General features: G+C 46.4%; 1 protein-coding gene across 2 annotated transcripts in view; it reads left to right on the plus strand.

Annotated features, from left to right (window-relative positions):
* The first annotated feature begins 310 nt into the window (after positions 1–310).
* Positions 311–24289, plus strand: part of LOC110531229 (plexin-A2-like) — a 435878-nt gene continuing 411899 nt past the window's right edge. For both annotated transcript variants that reach the window (XM_036988562.1, XM_036988563.1), the window contains exon 1: positions 311–858. The gene's annotated coding sequence lies outside the window, so the exon portion shown is untranslated. The remainder of the gene's footprint in view (positions 859–24289) is intronic.

The raw sequence follows: 24289 nt of genomic DNA on the forward strand, positions 1-24289 counted from the left end.
TCCTTGGTAATCAATAATACAATTATATTTTCCCATAGCCTATAAATGAGATGAAATCAGAGGAAAAGGAAAGTATTTATCCCAAAAGATAATTACTTTATTGTGTTCTCTACACTATCTTCCTACTTTTACTGGAGGCTGTTATGATTGCCGCAAATGACACTGAGCAGAGCATATGGCCAAGCAACTTTTCGGAGGCACCGCACTGAAACAGTTAACACATGCACCATGCAAATGAGTCCGTGCTGCCGAAGTGTACAGGGGGCCGGGTTTAAACGCTGTGGTTTGCTAGCTGTACTGTACACTGGCGGGGTGCGCCGCAGCTTTCCATGCCAGTCTAACACAGCCCTGTGAGAAAGCGTGTGTGAATTTGTGCTGCAAGGTTGCTACGCAAACCGAAGATAGCCTACCCGCCGATGGCAAGTGAGGCTACAGCCGAATTCATAGTACAGGACATTACCCTGTAAACTAAAGGAATTCGCTGTATCATAGGCATGCTCATGTGAATTACCATTTGAATAAATTGATGGTCAACCGAAGTTGAGCGCGCTGAATTTTCAGCATAGATTCGTTATTGTGGTTTTACCTAATATTAGCCGTGTGAAACCTAGAATCGGCTTTTAGGGATTTTAGGATATAAATGAGGGGGCATTGGGTATGCGACAATTTATAGGAATTGGGAGTAAATAGGAGTACTCTAAATTGTTTGATGAACGCGGCGTCAGACTTTCTCGTGGTACTCGTAGAATTTTCCGTGGATGTAAGTAGAATACTCCATCACCTCAACGAAGAGAAGACCGTCACAGCTTGTGTGATCAGAATTAAAATATCAGCAGCAGCTCCCATTGAAACCGAAAGGTGAGTGATAACGTTTAGCCTATGTTATTTAAAAAAAAAATCTACCTAGACATAAATCAATTTATTATCAGTTTGGTTTTACATTTCGATGTCGATGCTGATGATGGCTACCAGCACAATTTTGAGTCTTTTGCCTTGACACTTCTGCTAAATTATTAACTGTAGCCTAGTCTGCCACAATAAGGATGTAGATAATAATACGGCTGGTTATTACAAGGTTGTGGGATATTAAGCTGAATGAAAAAATGCCCCAAAAATAGATTGGATTAATTTCAGTGTTGTTATTTTTCCAATGGTACCTGTTACTTTTCAATGAACGTGTAGACAAATGTAGGCATACGGGTTGTACAGCTTATAGACTCGTGCGTAAAACCACAATTACGCATAGCTCCTTTCAGCCAGGTTTTGGGCTTTTCCAGAGTCATATGTATGGCTCTGGGCTTTACCATCCACTCTATGACCACACGGTCAACCTTTAATCATAATGCAGCTGTCATCCGCTCATTAAACTAATTTGATTGAGTTTGATATCCAGACAATCCTAAAATATTCATATTGCATTGTTCTGGGTTGATGTTATAAGACCTCTATTAAGCTGCAGTATTAAATCAGTTATCCGTTATTTTTAACTGACTATCATCCCAACGTATTTTCAATTACTTCCAATAATCAACAGACCAGTATCTATAGCTAATGATTCCCCCAGCATCAGCTCGCCATGCTGACCTTGACTGTGAACCTGCTATTAGGGGCAAGTTAGAGCAGTGCTCCACAGAGTGAATATAAAAATGTCCATTATAGTGGACAGACAGATTGTAGTGCCTATTTTAAGCCTTGTGTCTCATAAATGCGATCCAACACGTGAGAACAAATGTGATTATTTTGCACCATGTAACTTGTTTCTGTTCTTTACTGCATTACCCGGGTCAGGGGATTGGAATAACGATTTTAAATGTACTGTCCGACACCGATTAGTCTACTCTTTCATCCATCCTTCTAACTTGTTAATAGTCTATAACGCTGTTGATATATGATAAAGGTTCCGATTACAATGTCGCCGTTTTCCCCAAGCCTTGAAAGCAGCTAGAATCTAGACTACTCATCTGTCGAAGCTCTGGACCAGCAGATGCACTCACAAATCTTCATTTTCCGTCACACACACACAGCGCCCGAGAAAGCGCTCATGACAGTGACTCTAAAGGAAAATAAATGTTATCTTAGGGAGAAAAATTGCCTTACATTTGCATGACAATAACTTGCATCTGCCTATGACTGACGGAGAGCATATTAATCGTTGTGACCATGCAATCAAACATTGTTTCTTCTTGGTAAAATCAGTTTTTGTATATCTAAAGCGTGACCTACTCACATAATTATTTTAATTATCAATTTCAAAGCGAAACAGCAGTTTGACCCCAGGAACAGCCACAAGGGTGGACATTGCATCCCTGGAAGAACAAACCACTAAACTCAGCCTTGGTCTGATTATCACATGCTCATTATATTCACCTAATTAACTCCAATCTGAAGAGAAGCACAGGCACTGATAGCCTGGAATGGTAATAGCAGCGTTTCCCAAACTCGGTCCCTGGGACCCCAAGGGGTGCTGATTTTTTATTCTTCCCCCTAACACTACACAGCTGATTCAAATGATCAATGCTTAGTTGATTAATTGATTATTTAAATCATGTGTTGTGATTGGCCAAAACCAAAACGTGCACCCCTCTTTGGCCCGAGGACCGAGTTTGGAAAACTCGGGGTTATAGAATTACCAGTGTGTTTGGGCAGTGGGGCATTACCGGTTATAACATTACCAGTGTGTTTGGGCAGTGGGGCATTACCGGTTATAACATTACCAGTGTGTTTGGGCAGTGGGGCATTACCAGTTATAACATTACCAGTGTGTTTGGGCAGTGGGCCATTACCGGTTATAACATTACCAGTGTATTTGGGCAGTGAGCACTGCCAGTTATAACATTACCAGTGTATTTGGGCAGTGGGGCACTACCAGTTATAACATTACCAGTGTGTTTGGGCAGTGGGACACTACCAGTTATAACATTACCAGTGTGTTTGGGCAGTGGGGCACTACCAGTTATAACATTACCAGTGTGTTTGTGTAGTGGGGCACTACCAGTTATAACATTACCAGTGTGTTTGGGCAGTGGGACACTGCCAGTTATAACATTACCAGTGTGTTTGTGTAGTGGGGCACTACCAGTTATAACATTACCAGTGTGTTTGGGCAGTGGGGCACTACCAGTTATAACATTACCAGTGTGTTTGTGTAGTGGGACACTACCAGTTATAACATTACCAGTGTGTTTGGGCAGTGGGGCACTACCAGTTATAACATTACCAGTGTGTTTGGGCAGTGGGGCACTACCAGTTATAACATTACCAGTGTGTTTGTGTAGTGGGGCACTACCAGTTATAACATTACCCGTGTGTTTGGGCAGTGGGGCACTACCAGTTATAACATTACCAGTGTGTTTGTGTAGTGGGGCACTACCAGTTATAACATTTACCAGTGTGTTTGGGCAGTGGGGCACTACCAGTTATAACATTACCAGTGTGTTTGGGCAGTGGGGCACTACCAGTTATAACATTACCAGTGTGTTTGTGGAGTGGGGCACTACCAGTTATTACATTACCAGTGTGTTTGTGTAGTGGGACACTACCAGTTATAACATTACCAGTGTGTTTGTGTAGTGGGACACTACCAGTTATAACATTACCAGTGTGTTTGTGTAGTGGGGCACTACCAGTTATAACATTACCAGTGTGTTTGTGTAGTGGGACACTGCCAGTTATAACATTGCCAGTGTGTTTGTGTAGTGGGACACTACCAGTTATAACATTATCAGTGTGTTTGGGCAGTGGGACACTACCAGTTATAACATTACCAGTGTGTTTGTGTAGTGGGACACTACCAGTTATAACATTACCAGTGTATTTGGGCAGTGGGGCACTACCAGTTATAACATTACCAGTGTGTTTGGGCAGTGGGACACTACCAGTTATAACATTACCAGTGTGTTTGTGGAGTGGGGCACTACCAGTTATAACATTACCAGTGTGTTTGTGTAGTGGGACACTACCAGTTATAACATTACCAGTGTGTTTGTGTAGTGGGACTCTACCAGTTATAACATTACCAGTGTGTTTGGGCAGTGAGGCACTCACCTTATGACTGTATTATTTTAAGACACAGATTTAGTCAGACATGATCCCCGTTTTCTGGAATCAAGTGTACATGAAATACATGATATCTAGATAATCTCTTTATGCGAGCTACAAGAACACAGTAAATTGCATTGCCATTCTGCTCAATGTAGCACATCAAGAGATCTCTTTGAAGAGGAGCAGTGCAAGCATAGATGTTGAGAACCTCAACATCACACATTCTTTAATCAATAAGGTTAACTACATGAAGCTCAGAGAAATGACCTCCATTGGAGAAATTCACATCAAACTGGTTGGCTGGCTGGTTGATCGTGCACTGCCATTGCCTCTCCATCTCTCCATTCCCCTTTCTCTCAACATGTGTTCTAGCATTTTGATTGGATTTTATTCAGCTGTCAGGACAGGAAGAATCTCAGTGCTATTGATTTGCTTTTGCCAGTTTAGTACATGTCTTTTTCCTGCAGGGTAATCGGGAGGTCTTATGTGATTAAGGATGGTTTGTTCACCACTTTCAACAGCTTTATTTTAGAAAGGGTAAATGATGCATCTCAATGGACTCCCTGAAAGCATTCTGGTAGTACACACATGGAGTACGAACGCTATGTTGATTAAGTACTGTGCTCTTTTTAGATGACCGGTATCTCAGTTATGTTGAGTTTTTCCATTCTGCCTGATAGCAAGGTAGCAGTTTTCTCCTCTCTATTCAAAAGCTGCAGACCACTGAACAGCGTCACGTATGTAGTGTAGAACGTATACCCTGGCCCCTGTTCCCCAAGTCTCCTTTCTTGTGATGATAAGACTCTTCCTCAGGATGGCACGACGGCTCAAGAGCGTCCCCTGTCGACCCCAACCACAACTCTTTAGACTTCAGCAGCTATCAAGCAGACCAGAGCAAGATCTGAACAGAGCCTGCTCTGCATCTCCTCAATACCATCAGCAGTCAGGCCTTTAGAGCCTAATAATACATATTGGTGTTTGTACTTAGTACCAAGTGAGTAGGATAGTGGTGGTGGTGACAGAGGTGCATGCACAGATAGCCTGCTCTGTGCTGTTGTATGTGCTGTGTGAGTGTCACCAGCATGCAGTGCACACTGGCTTCTCTTCTCCTCTATTGGCTGGGCTCCCTCTACCAGGTAGCCAGGCTCATCATCCCATGTTTAGATTGAGAGATTTTGACAAGTCACTATGCATGCAGGCGGAATCCTTGACATATTTCTTAACGAGTGAACAGTCTAAACATGTTCAGTGGTTGGATATTCTGGAATAGGCTCCCCCTTAAAGACCCCCCCCCCCCTCACACACACACACACACACACACACACACACACACACACACACACACACACACACACACACACACACACACACACACACACACTTGCCTATACAGGCACTCCAATGCCTTGCAGGCTGGCTGCTGTGTGTTCACTTGTTCCTTGCAGATCTAGGTCTCCACATGATCTGCTTGAGTGTAGGCTACTCACCATATTTGTTTGTTCAGTTCAATTGGTCTCCCCCTCACTGCAATGTTTAATCGGAACCTGTCAACTGTCCAGCTGTCACAACAGAGATCTCTAACTCTGACCTACACACGCTCCACTCATGCCTTGGTGTACATGCGTGCATGCATGTGTGTGGGTGTGTGATAGAGAGGGAAGGTGTATCCATGTGAAGATTGACATAAGAGAGACTTATAACATCTGTGACATTGATCAAGTTGAGTGTAGCCAGGGAGAGTGTTTAGTTGGAAAGTGGTTGTTGTATGGTGTTAAGCAGAACTATCTCTCTCCTCATGCTGTTTAAAGGCTGTCTCCTCACCCAAGACAGTTTCCTCAACCATATCACTGAGTTCTCTGAGCTTTCAGTCTCTCTCAACCCTGCAAACAACAGGCTTTTATTATCTGCCTGTTAGGCAGCTTCTTTAAGCATCATGTCCAGCCCACCTTATTTAGAGATAGCTATGCTTCTGTTAGTCATAATTATCCCAGAGGACTTAGAGGAGTAGACAGTAGCCAGCAGCAGTGCCCAGATATGTTGCATCAATGTGGGGGAGTTCCGATACTTTTCATAGCCTTGATTTAGGAAGAGGGGGAGGCTAAGGGTTCTACTCATCCATCAGCCTAGTCACAGATATGTGCGGAATGAACTGAACCTTGCACATCTCATTATGTAATGCATTTGAAAAGTGCTTCTTTATGTCACTATAGCCAGGGCTACCCTGAAAGACTTAGTCATGCTGTGGTAGTTTCCATCATGTTGAGTGGTTGTGTGCGTAGCCTTTAGTGACTTACTGAATCGTTGAGACCAGTTTAGGTTGATGGCTACAGGCCTCTACATTGGTAAATAGCAGCTGGAGTCGGTATGAGCAACACATAGCACATGGAGTGAAAATCAATGTGACTGCTCTGCATGACATTTTCCAATACATTCACAGAAACTATAATGCACCAGAAGACTCCAAAGACCGCAAGTACCTCTTCTGAAATCATAGAGCCTGGGAGTCCGAGGTGGGTGCTTTTCCTTTTTAACTGCTGTGTGTGGGATATTGTGTTGAGAGTAGGGCTGGGCGGTATACTGTGTTTTACTATATACCGGTATTGATGCACGGAGCGGTTTGGGTTTTTACTTTACCTCCTATAATGGTATAACGGTGATACACCGTGTGTAACGTTCATTTTGATAGTTCACTCCACTACTTGAGTCATCCCTCTTCACGGTCTCGCTCTCTGCACGCCGCTTTCCACACAGACCTGGTCCCACCCCGTCACTCAAGGAGCGCATTTGTTGTTGCTTGACCAAGAGACACTTTCATACAGTCTGCATGGTCAATGTCTTGCTTGTCCTATGTTGCTATTGTCTATATTGTAATTGTTTTTAATAACCTGCCCAGGGACTGCGGTTGAAAATGACCTGGCAGGCTAAAACCGGCACTTTTACTGAAACGTTGATTAATGTGCACTGTCCCTGTAAAAATAAAATAAACTCAAACAATGCAGCACATGCTACAATCATGTTTCCACTTTGATCTTAATATAAATCCACAAGTGTTTTATAATTACAATATTAGTTAGTGTTTCTTATATCAGCAAACAGCTAGTTTGTATTTTCTTAGCAAGTTAAGCTAAATTGTGTTAGCCACTAATGCTAATCACTAGTTAGCTGGCTAGCTAATAAAAGTACTGAGTCAGAGCAAACGTAGTTAGCTAATAATCAGCATGTTGTCTGTGCAACAGTATCTTCTAAATCACAGAGGAATAGGCAAAGCATGAATATGTTGACTATATGAATAAAAACGTAATGTAGCCAAAGATTATAGGGTCCCCTAGGAAACGCGGAACATCACTTTGGTTCCTACCCTGTCAGAATAACTCATCCATGGCATTTTCATTCGTTGTCATGTCAAACAACACTATATTTAAAGTGCCCACTTACAACTGCGACCTGACCAATATAAAGTGAAGCAGTGCGACACAAACAACAACACAGAGTTACACATGGAATAAACAAACGTACAGTCAATAACACAATAGAAAAAATAAATATACAGTGTGTGCAAAAATGAGTGCAGAAATTGATGGAAATTCAGGAAATTATTTTAGGTTGATGTTGAATTGAACAGTATAAACCAATCAGAATGGAGAAAGACCCATTGAAATAATTTAGAATATAAGTGTTGCCACTCTAGGGTCACCCACTACTCATAAAGAAAATGTAGAACTTTTATTAATCAAAAACATAAAATACCGTCATAAAGTCAAAATTTGAAAAATGCAATGATATGATATTTTGGCCATATCGCCCAGCCCTAGATGAGAGAGGTTGTTTCCCCATGTCTGTTCCAGTGCTGCTGGCAGAGGCCCTGCAGTGGGAGGTTGGAGGGCCGGAGAGTTGGACCCCCCAGACAGAGCAGTTGAGCAGCAGACTCCAACCAGTCTGTCTCTCTCGCTCCTCAGAGGGCCAAGCTGAGGGGGGAACCGTTAATGTCCTACCTCTTTCTGGCAGGATAAAGTGTCCAGGGCCCTTATTCATAAAGACTATCAAAGTAAGACTCCCGATGAGTGCTGATTTAGGATAAGTTTAGCCTTTTAGATCATAATGAATAAGACAACATTGACAGGGGAGACCTGGTCCAAGATCAGCATTCTTTTTAAAAACGGGTCCAAACCCCAGACCTCACCATGCATCCCCCTGGCTATTGACGGCAATGAGGCTAATGCTGAACTCCAGTGTGCCCTCTCCTCTACCAGTCCCAAAGGCCTGCCAGCTAGCTGAAACAAAGCCTTTTGTCCAACTACTGAATCCAACAGATGGAGAAATGGACAGTAAATGAAAGTAGGGGTGGCAGGGTAGCCTAGTGGTTAGAGCGTTGGACTAATAACCGAAAGGTTGCAAGTTCAAACCCCTGAGCTGACATGGTACAAATATGTCGTTCTGCCCCTGAACAGGCAGTTAACCCACTGTTCCTAGGCCGTCATTGAAAATAAGCATTTGTTCTTAATGGACTTGCCTGGTTAAATAAAGATTAAATAAAAAGGGGAGGAAAAGAAAGGTAACTTAGTGGAGCGTGTTAGAGCAGCGTGTTTGGAAAGTGTAACACCCTCATAAAGCACCATTGGTGCAGCCTTGAAGGAATTTGCTGGGGGTGCTGGGCCCATTGCAGCTCTCTCTCCAGGGCCCAGGTTTTGAGAACCTTTTATTGAGATACTCATGGAATTGCCTTCATGACACATTTCCATGGGACAGGATCTCTCGCCTCAGCCGTTCTTTAGTGCCTCAATCTGTCCGCCGCACTCGATACATCAGTCAGCCTCTCGCTCTCTTTCTCAGTCACAGAACAGGCCCTTTAGGCATTCACCACCATGTCCACATGTCTCTGCCCAGACCCAGTCTCACTGTTTATCTGATCCCTCCTGTCACAAGCCATGCTATATTTTACCTGCTGTAACAAAGTTACCCTGTTGCCGGAGATAAGAACAGCAATCATGGAACCAGGACCTGCGGAATAACAAGTCTGCCTGTTTGTTTGTCAGTGAACTTCACACTTGCTGTAAGTCACAGGCAGCCTGTCAGACCCAGTAGCAAGCCAAGCATTACCTCATAGCTATGAGGGTTGTTTTGATTATTCAAGAAGGGGCTGAAATTGACATTTGGGTTGTTTGTGTTGCCAGAACAAAACCCTCAGGCTGTTTCTCCACCTCAAGACCCCACTATTTGTTGTGCCGAGACGAGACTGTTCCCGAGGCAGCACAACAGCCTAATCAAAGCATTGGAAACGGGGGGAAAAGACCTTGAGGCTCAAGCTTTACATTCAAATGCTTTGACTTTTTCACTGAATGCATTGTCTCGGTCTCTGAATTTTCCCTTTCAGTCTTGGTTGAATATAAGTCAGTTTAGGCCTGGAAGCATCAATAATCAATTAGCTTGTGTCATGGGAGGATGTTTTGTTTAGTGTGGAAGTTGACAATAAGTGAGCAACAAAAGGGAGAGAGCGGACGAGAGCCATGCAGGCAGAGATGGAGGGAGGGAGGGAGGGGGCTGAGCACAGCACAGACACCAAGGGCAGCTGTCAGTAGCAGGCAGACGACAGTGTGAGAGTGTATGCGTCCCAAATGGCTCCATATTCCCTATGTAGTGGACTACTTTTGACAGGGTACATAGGGTTCTGGTCAAAAGTAGTGCACTAAATAGGGAATAGTGTGCTATTTTGGGAGAGAACCAGTGTGCGCCTGTGTATGTGGGGGTGTTTTAGGGGAACAGGGCGCTGGGCACAATGGCAGATAAGGTAAAGAACGCCAATGTGCCACATGCTGACAGAGTCCACAACGCCCCCTGGTGATGCGGATGGACGCCCTGCCTGGCCCTGTCACCGTCACCATGGTTACCACTCATGATGGGGGCATGGCAAGCAGCATTGCATTGGCCAGTCTAGTCTGCTCATGTGCTGTGAGAAAGAGTTCTGAGCCAACGGCAGCTTTGTCTCTACTCCACTGCTCGGACTGCGGTCCAATTCCAACCTGAAGCAGCAGTGTATTACTGCTCTCCATTAGCTCTTCTTCATCCAGTTCAAAAAGATATGTGTAATTTGCTGCTTCACACTATATTGACTTAGGCTTTATTCTTCCTCACTTGGAAATGTAGCATACAATTCTTACAATTTATCCATTTCCATCAGTGCCAAATGAGCCATCCTCCCTTCACCAGCCTCCACTGATTTGCGTTATCTAAAAAATTGTTACGCAATGCTTAGTCAGAAGAGCGAGGAAGGAACAGTGTTATGGGGATGAGTATTCTGTTGCCCTTGCCTGGTCCTGTAGTGCTGGAAGGCTGGTTCTCTGGAGCTCCGTGACATGTATGTCTGTCTGCTTTGTGACAATTCTCAAGTCAGCCAGGGCCTTATCTGTATGAATAGCTCCTCTTCCCCATAGGAGACACCTTAACTCATCCTTTGCCTTCAGCTGGGAAAACCAGAGGAGATAAAGCTCCCAAACTCATTCCTGGGAAAAGATAGTGAACAGAATACCTCAAAGCAGAAACCCTTTCCAAATAAAACTGCCTCTTTCCTCTGCCGACCAAAACAAATCCAACCAAAGCGATGATAAAAGACCTCTAAACTCCAACTTCAGACTGAAAACCCATCCATCCTATCTTGGCTATCCTTCTCCCTGTATGGTTGGGTTTGTGTGTAAGTCCGCTTTGGGCAGGCAAGCTACTGACATGCCAGGAGGATTGGACACACTCCTTTAAAAACATGGAGGGTCCATTCTTAGGCCTTCAACACTGGGTCATGCCACAACAGTCTGAAGGAACGGGAAAGGTATTTGGGAGTCTGGAGTCGGGAAATGTGTTTTTAAGAGCATGGATAAGGCTTGTTCCCTCCCATTAATGTACCAGCCAGACTCTTTATTTTGGCCCAGAAGGACACAGAGTGTTCAGGCCAAGGGAAATTAATTCAGTCTCCCTCGGGTTGGCTAGTTACAGTATGTTGATGCATACAGTGCCTTAAGAAAGTATTCACACCCCTTGACTTTTTGCACATTTTGTTGTGTTACAGCCTGTATTTAAAATGGATTTTGTTCACTGGCTTACACACAATATCACATAATGTCAATGTGGAATTATGTTTTTAGATAAAAAAAATACAAATGTATTAAAAATGAAAAGTTGAAATGTTTCGAGACAATAAGTATTCAAGCTTAATTAATAAATGTGCTTAACAAGTCACATAATAAGTTGCATGGACTGTGTGACATTATCTGTAAGGTCCCTCAGTCAAGCAGTGAATTTCAAACAGATCCAACCACAAAGACCAGGGAGATTTTTCAATGTCTCGCAAAGAAGGGCACCTATTGGTAGATGGGTAAAAAAACAAATCAGACATTGAATATCCCTTTGAGCATGATGAAGTTATTAATTACACTTTGATGATGTACCAATACACCCAGTCACTACAAAGATACAGGTGTCCTTCCTAACTCAGTTACCGGAAAGGAAGGAAACAGCTCAGGGATTGCCTCATGAGGCCAGTGGTGACTTTAAAACCGTTACTGAGAGGCCTCCCGAGTGGTGTAGTGGTCTAAGACACTGCATCGTAGTACTAGCTGTGCCACTAGATATTCTGGGTTCGAGTCCAGGCTCTGTCGCAGCCGGCTGTGATCGGGAGACCCATACAATTGGCCCAGCGTCGTCCGGGTTAGGGGAGGGTTTGGCCGGCATCGATGTCCTTGTCCCATCGCGCGCTAGCGACTCCCGTGCCGGGTGCATTGCATGCTGACACAGTTGCCAGGTGTTTCCTCCGACACATTGGTGTGGCTGACTTCTGGGTTAAGTGGGCATTGTGTCAAGAAGCAGTGCGGCTTGGTTGTTTATGTTTCGGAGGATGCACCTTGGCCTCTCCCGAGTCCGTATGGGAGTTGCAGCGATGAGACAAGACTGTAACTACCAATTGGATACCACAGCATTGGGGAGAAAAAGGGGTAAAATAAAAATTAATTTAAAAAAAAAAATATATATAAACAGTTACTGAGTTTAATGTGTGATCTGTGATAGGAGAAAACAGAGGATGGACAACATTGTAGTTACTCCACAATACCTACCTAGATGACAGAGTGAAAAGAAGGATACCTGTACATGATAAAAAATATTCCAAAACATGCCTCCTGTTTGCAATAAGGCACTAAAGTAAAACTACAAAGAAATTACCTTTATGTCCTGAATACAGAACGTTATGTTTGTGGCAAATCCAAACACAATCAGAGTACCACTCAAAATATTTTAAGCATGGAGGTGGCTGCATCATGTTATGGGTATGCTTGTCATTGGCAAGGACTAGTGAGCTAAGAACTAAGCACAGGCAAAATCCTAGAGGAAAACCTGGTTCAGTCTGCTTTCCAACAGACACTGGGAGATGAATTCACCTTTCAGCAGGACAGCTTATGTAAATTAGATATTTCTGTTTTCAGGAAACATTTACAAAATCTTGTTTTCACTTAGTCATTATGGGGTATTGTGTGTGATTGGGTGCTATTTTTTTTAAATGAAAATACATTTTGAATTCAGGCTGTAACACCAAAAAATTTGGAATAAGTCAAGGGGTATGAATACTTCCTGAAGGCACTGTACATGTATGACTCTTAACCACATTTGACCAGTATATGACCTACATATGACCTACATATGACCTGCATATGACTGGTATTTGACCTACATATGGCCTGTACAGTATATTACCTGTATATAACCGGTATATGACCTGTATATGACCTTTATGTGACCTGTATATGACCTCTATATGACCTACATATGACCTGTATATATTATGACCTACATACGTCCTGTATATGTGGTGAGCAGTGAGAACCAGAGACTGGGTGGAAAGGGCTTTTTTTGAGAAGGTATTTTGTCACATTGTGTTATGAGTAGGTTGAGGCATGTGGGAAGAGTAGACTTGATTTATGGAAGCCGAATGTATAGCTGTCTCTGTAAAGGTTTGATTTAATGTGTTTCTAGAAGCTGTTGTTATTGATTTTGACCTGCCCCTGACCTTTCAGGACAAATCTTTGGAATTCCCCCCCAGCTGTGTGGCATTGGAACAAGCAACAATAAATGTTGTTTTCTCTTGTCAGTCATCCCATCAAATAATATCAAGCAAATAGCTATTGTGATTTGGGTAATAAACTAAACAAACATCACTATCGTCTTTTTAAAATTATGCAATTTGTTCCTGTCTTATCAAGCATGATAATTTATCACGATGAATCCATTAGCTGGAAGTTGGGTTAAGTTTTCCCACTCCTCTTTCTTCTCCGCTCTGAGAAACTGTCCGCTCTGTGCACCACTGTAACAACCGCTAGTCTCCCTGTCTATCATAAGCAATGATATGGGAGACATGACAGACGGATCTTCGCGCAGAAAGAGACACAATTATGACAAACATAAGCGCCTCCTAGGTCTTAAACTACAACCGACGTGCAAAAAAAGAATCAAATGGTGACATCATGTATAATTCACTGATCAACAGCAATGTGGGTCAAGGAACAGTGTTTCTTTTCTGTAGCGTTTAAGGAGAATGACGGGGAGAATTAATGGATCTAAGACAATTATGCTGCACTGTAGTGTGACAGCGTAGTGTGACAGCGCTGAGTCTGGCGGCTGAGGAGATCCTCTGTGTTGTCCATGAAGATGTTGATTAAATATGACTGCTCTGGAGCACAGAGCTGCCTGCCTGGAGGCAGAGGAGGGAGGGAGGGAGGGAGAGGAGGGCTGCCTGCCTGGAGGGAGAGGAGGGAGAGGAGGGAGGGAGGGAGGTAGGGAGAGGAGGGCTGCCTGCCTGGAGGGAGGGAGGGAGGGAGGGAGGGAGGGAGGGAGGGAGGGAGGGAGGGAGGGAGGGAGGGAGGGCTGCCTGCCTGGAGGGAGAGGAGGGAGGGAGAGGAGGGCTGCCTGCCTGGAGAGAGAAGAGGGAGGGAGAGGAGGGCTGCCTGCCTGGAGGGATAGGAGGAAGGGAGAGGAGGGCTGCCTGCCTGGAGGGAGAGCAGGGAGGGAGGGAGGGAGGGAGGGAGAGGAGGACTGCCTGCCTGGAGGGAGAGGAGGGAGGGAGAGGAGGGTTGCTTGCCTGGAGGGAGAGCAGGGAGGGAGGGAGGGAGGGAGGGAGAAATGGAGGAGGAGGGGGCCGGGTAGGTTTGTACTTGAAACCAGTGAATGAATATCTATCTGCTCATGTCTTAATCTGCAACAGTTTGGGACTTGGGGTCTGTTGCCATTTTAAGCGTGATACTTACAGAAGGGGAGGAGTGGATGGGATCTCTGCCATTCATCTCTTCTGTGTTAGCCAAAGGCCTGTATTCAGCAAGCGTCTCGGAGTAGGAGTGCTGATTTATGATCAGTTTTGCCTTTTAGATTAGACTGAATAGACGGGGGGGGGGGCTGATTCACAGCACTCCTACTCTAAGACGCTTGTTGAATACGGGGCCTGGCATTGGCATTGCCCTTTTCCAGAGGATGGCATTTGTGCCAGGTACTTAGTATTCCCTCTCTGGTTTTAATACCCAATAGGGGAGAGACCAAGTACTGCTGCTGTTGATTTAGGTGTTTTTCTTTGGGAAGCTTGTAAGAACATAGTTGTAATGCTTGTCTGACTGCTGCCTCTACAGGCCAACTGCTACAGCTCTGCTCTACAGACTGCTTTTTATTTTCCCATTAACTTAAGGAATAGAACATTGTGTTTAACATGACAGAGGTGAATAGGTGAGATTAATTTGCATCCAATTACAAAACATTGTCTACGTTAGATAGATATTATCATAATTCAAATTTACAACGACACAACAACATGGATGTTTGCTTTCTTCTGAATATTTTATTGCCAATGTTCCACTGAAGAGGGTTTTGTTATCTATTAGGCAAAATATGCTTGACAATGTCATTTTATTTTTTTGTATTTTTTTTGTATTTTTATTTTTTTACCCCTTTTTCTCCCCAATTTCATGGTATCCAATTGTTGTAGCTACTATCTTGTCTCATTGCTACAACTCCCGTACGGGCTCGGGAGAGACAAAGGCTGAAAGTCATGCGTCCTCCGATACACAACCCAACCAGCCGTACTGCTTCTTAACACAGCGCGCAGCCAACCCGGAAGCCAGCCGCACCAATGTGTCGGAGTCTACACCGTGCACCTGGCAACCTTGGCTAGCGCGCACTGCGCCCGGCCCGTCACAGGAGTCGCTGGTGCGCGATGAGACAAGGAGATCCCTACCGACCAATCCCTCCCTATCCCGGACGACGCTAGGCCAATTGTGCGTCGCCCCACGGACCTCCCGGTCGCGGCTGGTTACGACAGAGCCTGGGCGCGCCCAGGGACTCTGATGGCACAGCTGGCGCTGTAGTACTGCGCCCTTAACCACTGCACCACCCGGGAGGCCGACAATGTCATTGTTGATTGAGATAATTAAGCATTCATTCCCTGTGTTCTTTTGTGTACACAATTCTGCACTGTCCTTTCAAAGCTGACAATTAACAGCTTACAGCTTTCGTCACACTCCTCCTCTTCCTCCTCCCTCTCCTCCTCCCTCTCCTCCTCTTCCTCCTCCCTCTCCTCCTCCCTCTCCTCCCCTCCTCCTCTTCCTCCTCCCTCTCCTCCCCTCCTTCTCTTCCTCCTCCCTCTCCTCCTTCTCTTCCTCCTCCCTCTCCTCCCTCTCCTCCCCTCCTCCTCTTCCTCCTCCCTCTCCTCCCCTCCTTCTCTTCCTCCTCCCTCTCCTCCTTCTCTTCCTCCTCCCTCTCCTCCTTCTCTTCCTCCTCCCTCTCCTCCTTCTCTTCCTCCTCCCTCTCCTCCCTCTCCTCCATCTCTTTTGCTGCCAAACGGCCATGCAACCTAGTAAACACCTCTCTCAGTTTTCTGACTGTTCTGCTCTGTCACATAGGGACTTAGATACCGCAACAGTTAAAGGGGAGTGGCCATCGGTTGGCCAGTGTGTCAATCAATGTGTGAATAGGTTCATAGTACACAAACACACACACACATACACACACACACATACACACACACACACACACACATGCACACACACACACACATCTGCCTCCTCACCTTGCAGGGGATAAAGGGCACCGTGTCTTTGTTAACTTTCCCACCTCGGTGGGTTGCTGTGTCTGCTGCTGTTCTGTCTGAGGACTCCAGTTGTGAAATCCTCTTAATGCAGTCTGCCCAAAGTTAACATGTAGCACTGCATCAAGGTAAATAGACCCAACCCCTCTCTCTTTACTAAACTTTGACGCTGCTAGCCACAGGTCGGTCTGAAACTCGGGACAGGAAGGAGGGACAGGATTGGCTTATTAGCATAAAGTGTGTGTCGCCGCAATCACGTGCACCGTACTTCATAATAAACTGGGTGGTTCGAGCCCTGAATGCTGATTGGCTGACAGCCATGGTATTTCAGACCGTATACCACGGGTATGAAAAAATATGTATTTTTACTGCTCTAATTAGGTTGGTAAGCATTCACTAGCAGTCTAGGCAAACACGGAACTGAAGCACCCTACTACTAATTAGCCTCGTGCTGCATGTTAGTCTGGTTCTGTTGACGGCTGAGTGTTCTACTAGGCTGACTGCTCCACTGGGCTGACTGCTCCACTGGTCTGACTGCTCCACTAGGCTGACTGCTCCACTGGGCTGACTGCTCCACTGGGCTGACTGCGCCACTGGGCTGACTGCTCCACTGGGCTGACTGCTCCACTGTGCTGGCTACTCCACTAGGCTGACTGCTCCACTAGGCTGACTGCTCCACTAGGCTGACTGCCCCACTGGGCTGAATGCTCCACTAGGCTGGCTGCTCCACTAGGCTGACTGCTCCACTGGGCTGGCTGCTCCACTAGGCTGGCTGCTCCACTAGGCTGACTGCTTCACTGGGCTGGCTGCTCCACTAGGCTGACTGCTGCACTGGGCTGACTGCTCCACTGGGCTGGCTGCTCCACTAGGCTGACTGCTCCATTGGGCTGACTGCTCCACTAGGCTGACTGCTCCACTGGGCTGGCTGCTCCACTGGGCTGGCTGCTCCACTAGGCTGACTGCTCCATTGGGCTGACTGCTCCACTGGGCTGACTGCTCCATTGGGCTGACTGCTCCACTAGGCTGACTGCTCCACTGGGCTGATTGCTCATATTTGTGTAATTGCCGAAATGCTGAATGGGGGGTTTCTCCACTGTAAGAAACTGACCATTTCTGTTGGCCTCTTCTCTTTCCTGTTATTGCAGTTTTCTGCTGTGGTTGTATGATTCTGTGATGTGCCTGTGTAGAGTAACAGGGCAGGCATTCAGCACTGTTCTGTTTGGCCAATAGCAGCACAGAAGGAAGTGCTAGAGCCTGTTCTGTAGGTACTAGTATTGCATGGCTGCTGTGTGTGTTTTGTGATGACTTTTATGTAGGCAGTCATACCATCCTCTAGTCTACCACAGTTTCTTAGGCTACTGTCTTAGGTTTCAGTTAAATATCTCAGTTGGCTATGGAGGGGATGGTTTGCCTTGCGAGGAGGCTTCATTTGGCTGCTTCAGTAAGCCCTCTGGCTTTGTGTGATCGTTCCAGAGAGGAAAATACTAGAGGATGCTGTATGTGACGAGTCGAGTCGACCCACCAGTCACTCCTCTGTACCATCATCTATATGTGGTTAGAGCCAGTAGAGAGAGTTTACATGAGGTAAAGTAGCAGTGATTCATTCTGTGACTTGGCCAAATTGCCCAGTCATTAATTCCTCCTCCTCCACTATCTCTCTCTCTCTCTCTCTCTCTCTCTCTCTCTCTCTCCCTCTCTCTGTCTCTGAAGTCCCCTTTCTCCCTTCCCTTCCAGCTAAGACATATGCTAATTTAGGCTTGTTACTTAATGGGGTCTGCCTACTGAGGCGATATACAGGGTAGACCCCACTGGAGTGGAAGGGAAGGCCGATACTGTGACTATAGTTGGGCCTGAGGCCACCCAACAGCCAGAGTAAGGTCCTATAGCCAGCCTATTCTCTACCAGCCTTGAGCTACACTATACAGTGCCTTGCGAAAGTATTCGGCCCCCTTGAACTTTGCGACCTTTTGCCACATTTCAGGCTTCAAACATAAAGATATAAAACTGTATTTTTTTGTGAAGAATCAACAACAAGTGGGACACAATCATGAAGTGGAACGACATTTATTGGATATTTCAAACTTTTTTAACAAATCAAAAACTGAAAAATTGGGCGTGCAAAATGATTCAGCCCCCTTAAGTTAATACTTTGTAGCGCCACCTTTTGCTGTGATTACAGCTGTAAGTCGCTTGGGGTATGTCTCTATCAGTTTTGCACATCGAGAGACTGACATTTTTTCCCATTCCTCCTTGCAAAACAGCTCGAGCTCAGTGAGGTTGGATGGAGAGCATTTGTGAAAAGCAGTTTTCAGTTCTTTCCACAGATTCTCGATTGGATTCAGGTCTGGACTTTGACTTGGCCATTCTAACACCTGGATATGTTTATTTTTGAACCATTCCATTGTAGATTTTGCTTTATGTTTTGGATCATTGTCTTGTTGGAAGACAAATCTCCGTCCCAGTCTCAGGTCTTTTGCAGACTCCATCAGGTTTTCTTCCAGAATGGTCCTGTATTTGGCTCCATCCATCTTCCCATCAATTTTAACCATCTTCCCTGTCCCTGCTGAAGAAAAGCAGGCCCAAACCATGATGCTGCCAGCACCATGTTTGACATTGGGGATGGTGTGTTCAGCTGTGTTGCTTTTACGGCAAACATAACGGTTTGCATTGTTGCCAAAAAGTTCAATTTTGGTTTCATCTGACCAGAGCACCTTCTTCCACATGTTTGGTGTGTCTCCCAGGTGGCTTGTGGCAAACTCTAAACGACACTTTTTATGGATATCTTTAAGAAATGGCTTTCTTCTTGCCACTCTTACATAAAGGCCTGATTTGTGCAATATACGACTGATTGTTGTCCTATGGACAGAGTCTCCCACCTCAGCTGTAGATCTCTGCAGTTCATCCAGAGTGATCATGGGCCTCTTGGCTGCATCTCTGATCAGTCTTCTCCTTGTATGAGCTGAAAGTTTAGAGGGACGGCCAGGTCTTGGTAGATTTGCAGTGGTCTGATACTCCTTCCATTTCAATATTATCGCTTGCACAGTGCTCCTAGGGATGTTTAAAGCTTGGGAAATCTTTTTGTATCCAAATCCGCCTTTAAACTTCTTGACAACAGTATCTCGGACCTGCCTGGTGTGTTCCTTGTTCTTCATGATGCTCTCTGCGCTTTTAACGGACCTCTGAGACTATCACAGTGCAGGTGCATTTATACGGAGACTTGATTACACACAGGTGGATTGTATTTATCATCATTAGTCATTTAGGTCAACATTGGATCATTCAGAGATCCTCACTGAACTTCTGGAGAGAGTTTGCTGCACTGAAAGTAAAGGGGCTGAATAATTTTGCACGCCCAATTTTTCAGTTTTTGATTTGTTAAAAAAGTTTGAAATATCCAATAAATGTCATTCCACTTCATGATTGTGTCCCACTTGTTGTTGATTCTTCACAAAAAAATACGCTTTTCATCCAAACGTGAAAATGCTGCCCCCTATCCTCTGTTCCCCCATGTCTTTGTGTGGTATTGTTTATTGTAAGTGCTTGTGCACATGTTGACTGGTGCTTGACGTGTTTTGTACCCATGTCATGTTATCCTTGATGCTGTTGGTTTTGCTATTAAACTGCTCCGGCTATTACCTAGTTCTGCTCTCCTGCGTCTGACGTCCCTGCCACCAGTTACGCACCTCTTACAATGGGGCCGGTACAAACAGACACTCATCCGCCCTGTCAGCCGGGTCCTTCTGGAAGCCCTTCTCTAACCCTCACCATCCCACCTAGTTCAGGGTCCTTTGAGTGGCTCAGCCTCACCAAGAGAGAAAGGGAGAGGGTCGTGGCCCTGGCACAGAGTTGCAGCAGGTGTAATGACTGATGAGGAGGAGAGAAGGAGAGACAGAGTCACAGCAGGGTCTTGTAATACCCTGCAGTGGTCAAAGCACCTCAACAATGTCTGAAATGGGATTCCAATAGGTCAATACAGTGGCACAATTCTCTCCCTGTGTCCCTGTGTCTCTGCAGGACTAGAGGAACACCCAATTAGGGTCCTGTTCTATTTCCCAGTGTTTCATCCCAGGTGGTGTCATAATTCCCAGACACCTTTGCTCCTCCACAGTATTACGTTCAGCTCAGCCTCTAGGGCAAAGTGAATAACACGGCCAGGACTTCGCTACTGTTCTGTTGAGGTGGTGACACACTATGTTTCAAACCTGGGCTCTTGTAGGTCACAGTGACATTCCCCCACTGTATTCCTCACCACCATCTACCCCCTTTCCAGGTGGAACTGTGGTATCCAACACCCCAGCCCCTTTCCTACTCTGCAGGTGGAACTGTGGTATCCAACACCCCATCCCTTTCCTACTCTGCAGGTGGAACTGTGGTATCCAACACCCCACCCCTTTCCTACTCTGCAGGTGGAACTGTGATATCCAACACCCCCACACCTTTCCTACTCTGCAGGTGGAACTGTGATATCCAACACCACCTCTCCGCACCTGCAAGTGGGAACTGTAATATCACATGTGTCATGAATGTGTTCTGAGAATTGCTGTGCATGTGGGAATTTCATTGGTCCATGTTTGAGGCCACCAACTGGCAGACTAGTTCTACATTATGAAGACATGTTCTCCACACAGTATGACTGTAATTCACTCTCTTTTTTAAATGTATAATAACTGATTTATTGTTATGATAAACATGACAGTAGCAGAGGGACAGAGAGAGCTGCACCCTGTCCCAGTCCCAGCCAGCCATTCAACCAGTCAGTCAACCAGACATCCTGACCCAGTCCCAGCCTGTCACCCATTCAACCAGTCAGTCAACCAGACATCCTGACCCAGTCCCAGCCTGTCACCCATTCAACCAGTCAGTCAACCAGACATCCTGACCCAGTCCCAGCCTGTCACCCATTCAACCAGTCAGTCAACCAGACATCCTGACCCAGTCCCAGCCTGTCACCCATTCAACCAGTCAGTCAACTAGACATCCTGACCCGGTCTCAGCCTGTCACCCATTCAACCAGTCAGTCAACCAGCTGGCCAGCCAGACATCCGGTGGGATTTTTAATTTATTTAATTTAACCTTTATTTATCCAGGCGAGTCAATTAAGAACAATTTCCTATTTACAATGACAGCCTGTTCACATGGAACAGGCCGGAAGAGGAAGGCGAGTGCACCAGTTCTACCCAGTCCTACCCAGTCCTGCCCAGTCCTACCCAGTCCTACCCAGTCCTACCCAGTCTTGCCCAGTCCTACCCAGTCCTACCCAGTCTTGCCCAGTCCTGCCCAGTCCTACCCAGTCCTGCCCAGTCCTGCCCAGTCCTACTGACGGCTCTGACGGCTCCTGGCTGACTGGCGGATCTTGGCTGACTGGCGGCTCTGGCGGTCCCTGGCTGACTGGAGGCTCTGGCGGCTCAGGACAGACGGGAGACTCTGGCGGCTCAGGACAGATGGGAGACTCTGGCGGCTCAGGACAGACGGGAGACTCTGGCGACTCAGGACAGACGGGAGACTCTGGCGACTCAGGACAGACGGGAGACTCTGGCAGCTCAGGACAGACGGGAGACTCTGGCAGCTCAGGACAGACGGGAGACTCTGGCGGCGCTGGGCAGGAGGAAGGCTCTGGCAGCGCTGGACAGGCAGGAGCACCTGTAGGGATGAGACGGAGAGACAACCTGGTGCGGGGGGCTGCCAACGGAGGGCTGGTCCGTGGAGGTGGCACCGGATAGACCGGACCGCGAAGGCGTACTGGAGATCTTGAGAGCAGGGCTGGCACCATCCGCCCTGGCTGGATCCTCACCCTAGCCCGGCAGATGCAGGGAGCTGGAATGTAGCGCACCGGTCTAAGCACGTGTACTGGGTACACCGTGCGCATAACACAGTGCCTGACCAGTACAATGCCGCCATGGTAAGCACGGCTCGGAGAACAGTCTTCACCAGACAGCTAGCACGCACCTTAGAGTATAGAGAGCTGACCCAGGTGACATCAAATCCCCGACACGCTCCGCCGGGCGGATGTCGTGCCTCAGGCACCAACACAGCACCTCCCGCATAACTCTCTCCTCCAATCTCCCCATTAACTCCTTCACTGTCTCTGCTTCGCTCACCTCCAATACCGTCCTGACCGGCTCTGGTTCCATCCTTGGCTCCTTATGGTAAGCAAGAGGAGTTGGCTCAGGTCTGACTCCTGACTCTGCCACACTCTCCCTGTGCCCCCCCCCAATACATTTTTGGGGCTGCCTCTCTGGCTTTCAGCCGTGCTGTCGTGCTGCCTCCTCATACCGGCGCCTCTCTGCTTTCGCTGCCTCCAGCTCTGCTTTGGGGCGGCGATATTCCACTGGCTGTGCCCAGGGTCCTTCGCCGTCTAGAATCTCCTCCCAAGTACATGAGTCCTGCGTTCTTTGCCGCTGCTGCTGCTGGCCATTACCACGCTGCATGGTCCATTGTTGGTGGGTTATTCTGTCACGATCGTCATATGGAGGGGACCAAAGCGCAGCGTGATGTGAATACATACTTTAATGATTGACGAAAAAACACGAAGTACACTAAACAAACAAAACAAACTAACCAGACGAACGTGACCGCTATAGAAACTGAGTGCTAACATGCAACATCCCATAGACAATAACCCACGAATCACAATACAAAACAGGCTACCTATATATGGTTCCCAATCAGAGACAACGTCAAACACCTGCCACTGATTGAGAAACATATCAGGCCAAAACACATAGAAATAGACTAACTAAACATGCAACATAGAATGCCCACTCATATCACACCCTGACCAAACAAAACATAAAAACAAACAACGCAAATAATGGTCAGAGTGTGACAAATGGCTCTATGAATAGGCCTTAATGTGTCCTCAGTGTTCCTGCAGGAGAAAGTACTAAAGTAGTGCATAAAGACAAACGTGGGTGGGGAGAAGAGAGGGACAGACAGAGGAACTGGATGGGGAGAAGAGAGGGACAGACAGAGGAACTGGACGGGGAGAAGAGAGGGACAGACAGAGGAACTGGACGGGGAGAAGAGAGGGACAGACAGAGGAACTGGACGGGGAGAAGAGAGGGACAGACAGAGGAACTGGACGGGGAGAAGAGAGGGACAGACAGAGGAACTGGACGGGAAGAAGAGAGGGACAGACAGAGGAACTGGATGGGGAGACGAGAGGGACAGACAGAGGAACTGGACGGGGAGAAGAGAGGGACAGACAGAGGAACTGGATGGGGAGAAGAGAGGGACAGACAGAGGAACTGGATGGGGAGAAGAGAGGGACAGACAGAGGAACTGGATGGGGAGACGAGAGGGACAGACAGAGGAACTGGACGGGGAGAAGAGAGGGACAGACAGAGGAACTGGATGGGGAGAAGAGAGGGACAGACAGAGGAACTGGATGGGGAGAAGAGAGGGACAGACAGAGGAACTGGATGGGGAGACGAGAGGGACAGACAGAGGAACTGGACGGGGAGAAGAGAGGGACAGACAGAGGAACTGGACGGGGAGAAGAGAGGGACAGACAGAGGAACTGGATGGGGAGAAGAGAGGGACAGACAGAGGAACTGGACGGGGAGAAGAGAGGGACAGACAGAGAGCATTTCATACTCACCCATAGTACCCTGCAACCTGTGTAATGAAAATACACTATTTCATACGAACTATTCAATCACTCTATTAACAAATATTAAGACACCGGGGTGCACATTTCTAAGTCTAAATGGAGCTAGATTCATTCATCTTCAGAGTGTAGCCTACGCTATGTTATGTGTTTTTACAGTTCTCCTTACTTAGATAACATATCATGATGTCCTGGCCCAGGTATCCACAAAGCGTCTCAGAGTAGGAGTGCTGATCTATGATGAGTTTTTCCTTTTGGATCAGAATGAATAAGATTAAATGGACAGATCCTAGATCAGCAATCCTCCTCTGAGACGCTTTGTGGATACAGGCCCTGATCTTGTTATAGTTAAGAATGGTTTTAGTTATCTTGTCCCAGTCCCAGTAGTCCTATTGTCCACCATGCAATATACATCAAGGACAGGAAAACTAGTACATCAGCTGGAAGGAGAGAAATGTGAAGAAGACCTTGACACACTGTTCATTGATAGTTTACCAAAGCTCCAGTATCATGTTCATTGTTTGTCTATGGGAAATACC

This window comes from Oncorhynchus mykiss, chromosome 9, assembly GCF_013265735.2.
Source record: "Oncorhynchus mykiss isolate Arlee chromosome 9, USDA_OmykA_1.1, whole genome shotgun sequence".
In the NCBI taxonomy this organism is placed as follows: Eukaryota; Metazoa; Chordata; class Actinopteri; order Salmoniformes; family Salmonidae; genus Oncorhynchus; species Oncorhynchus mykiss.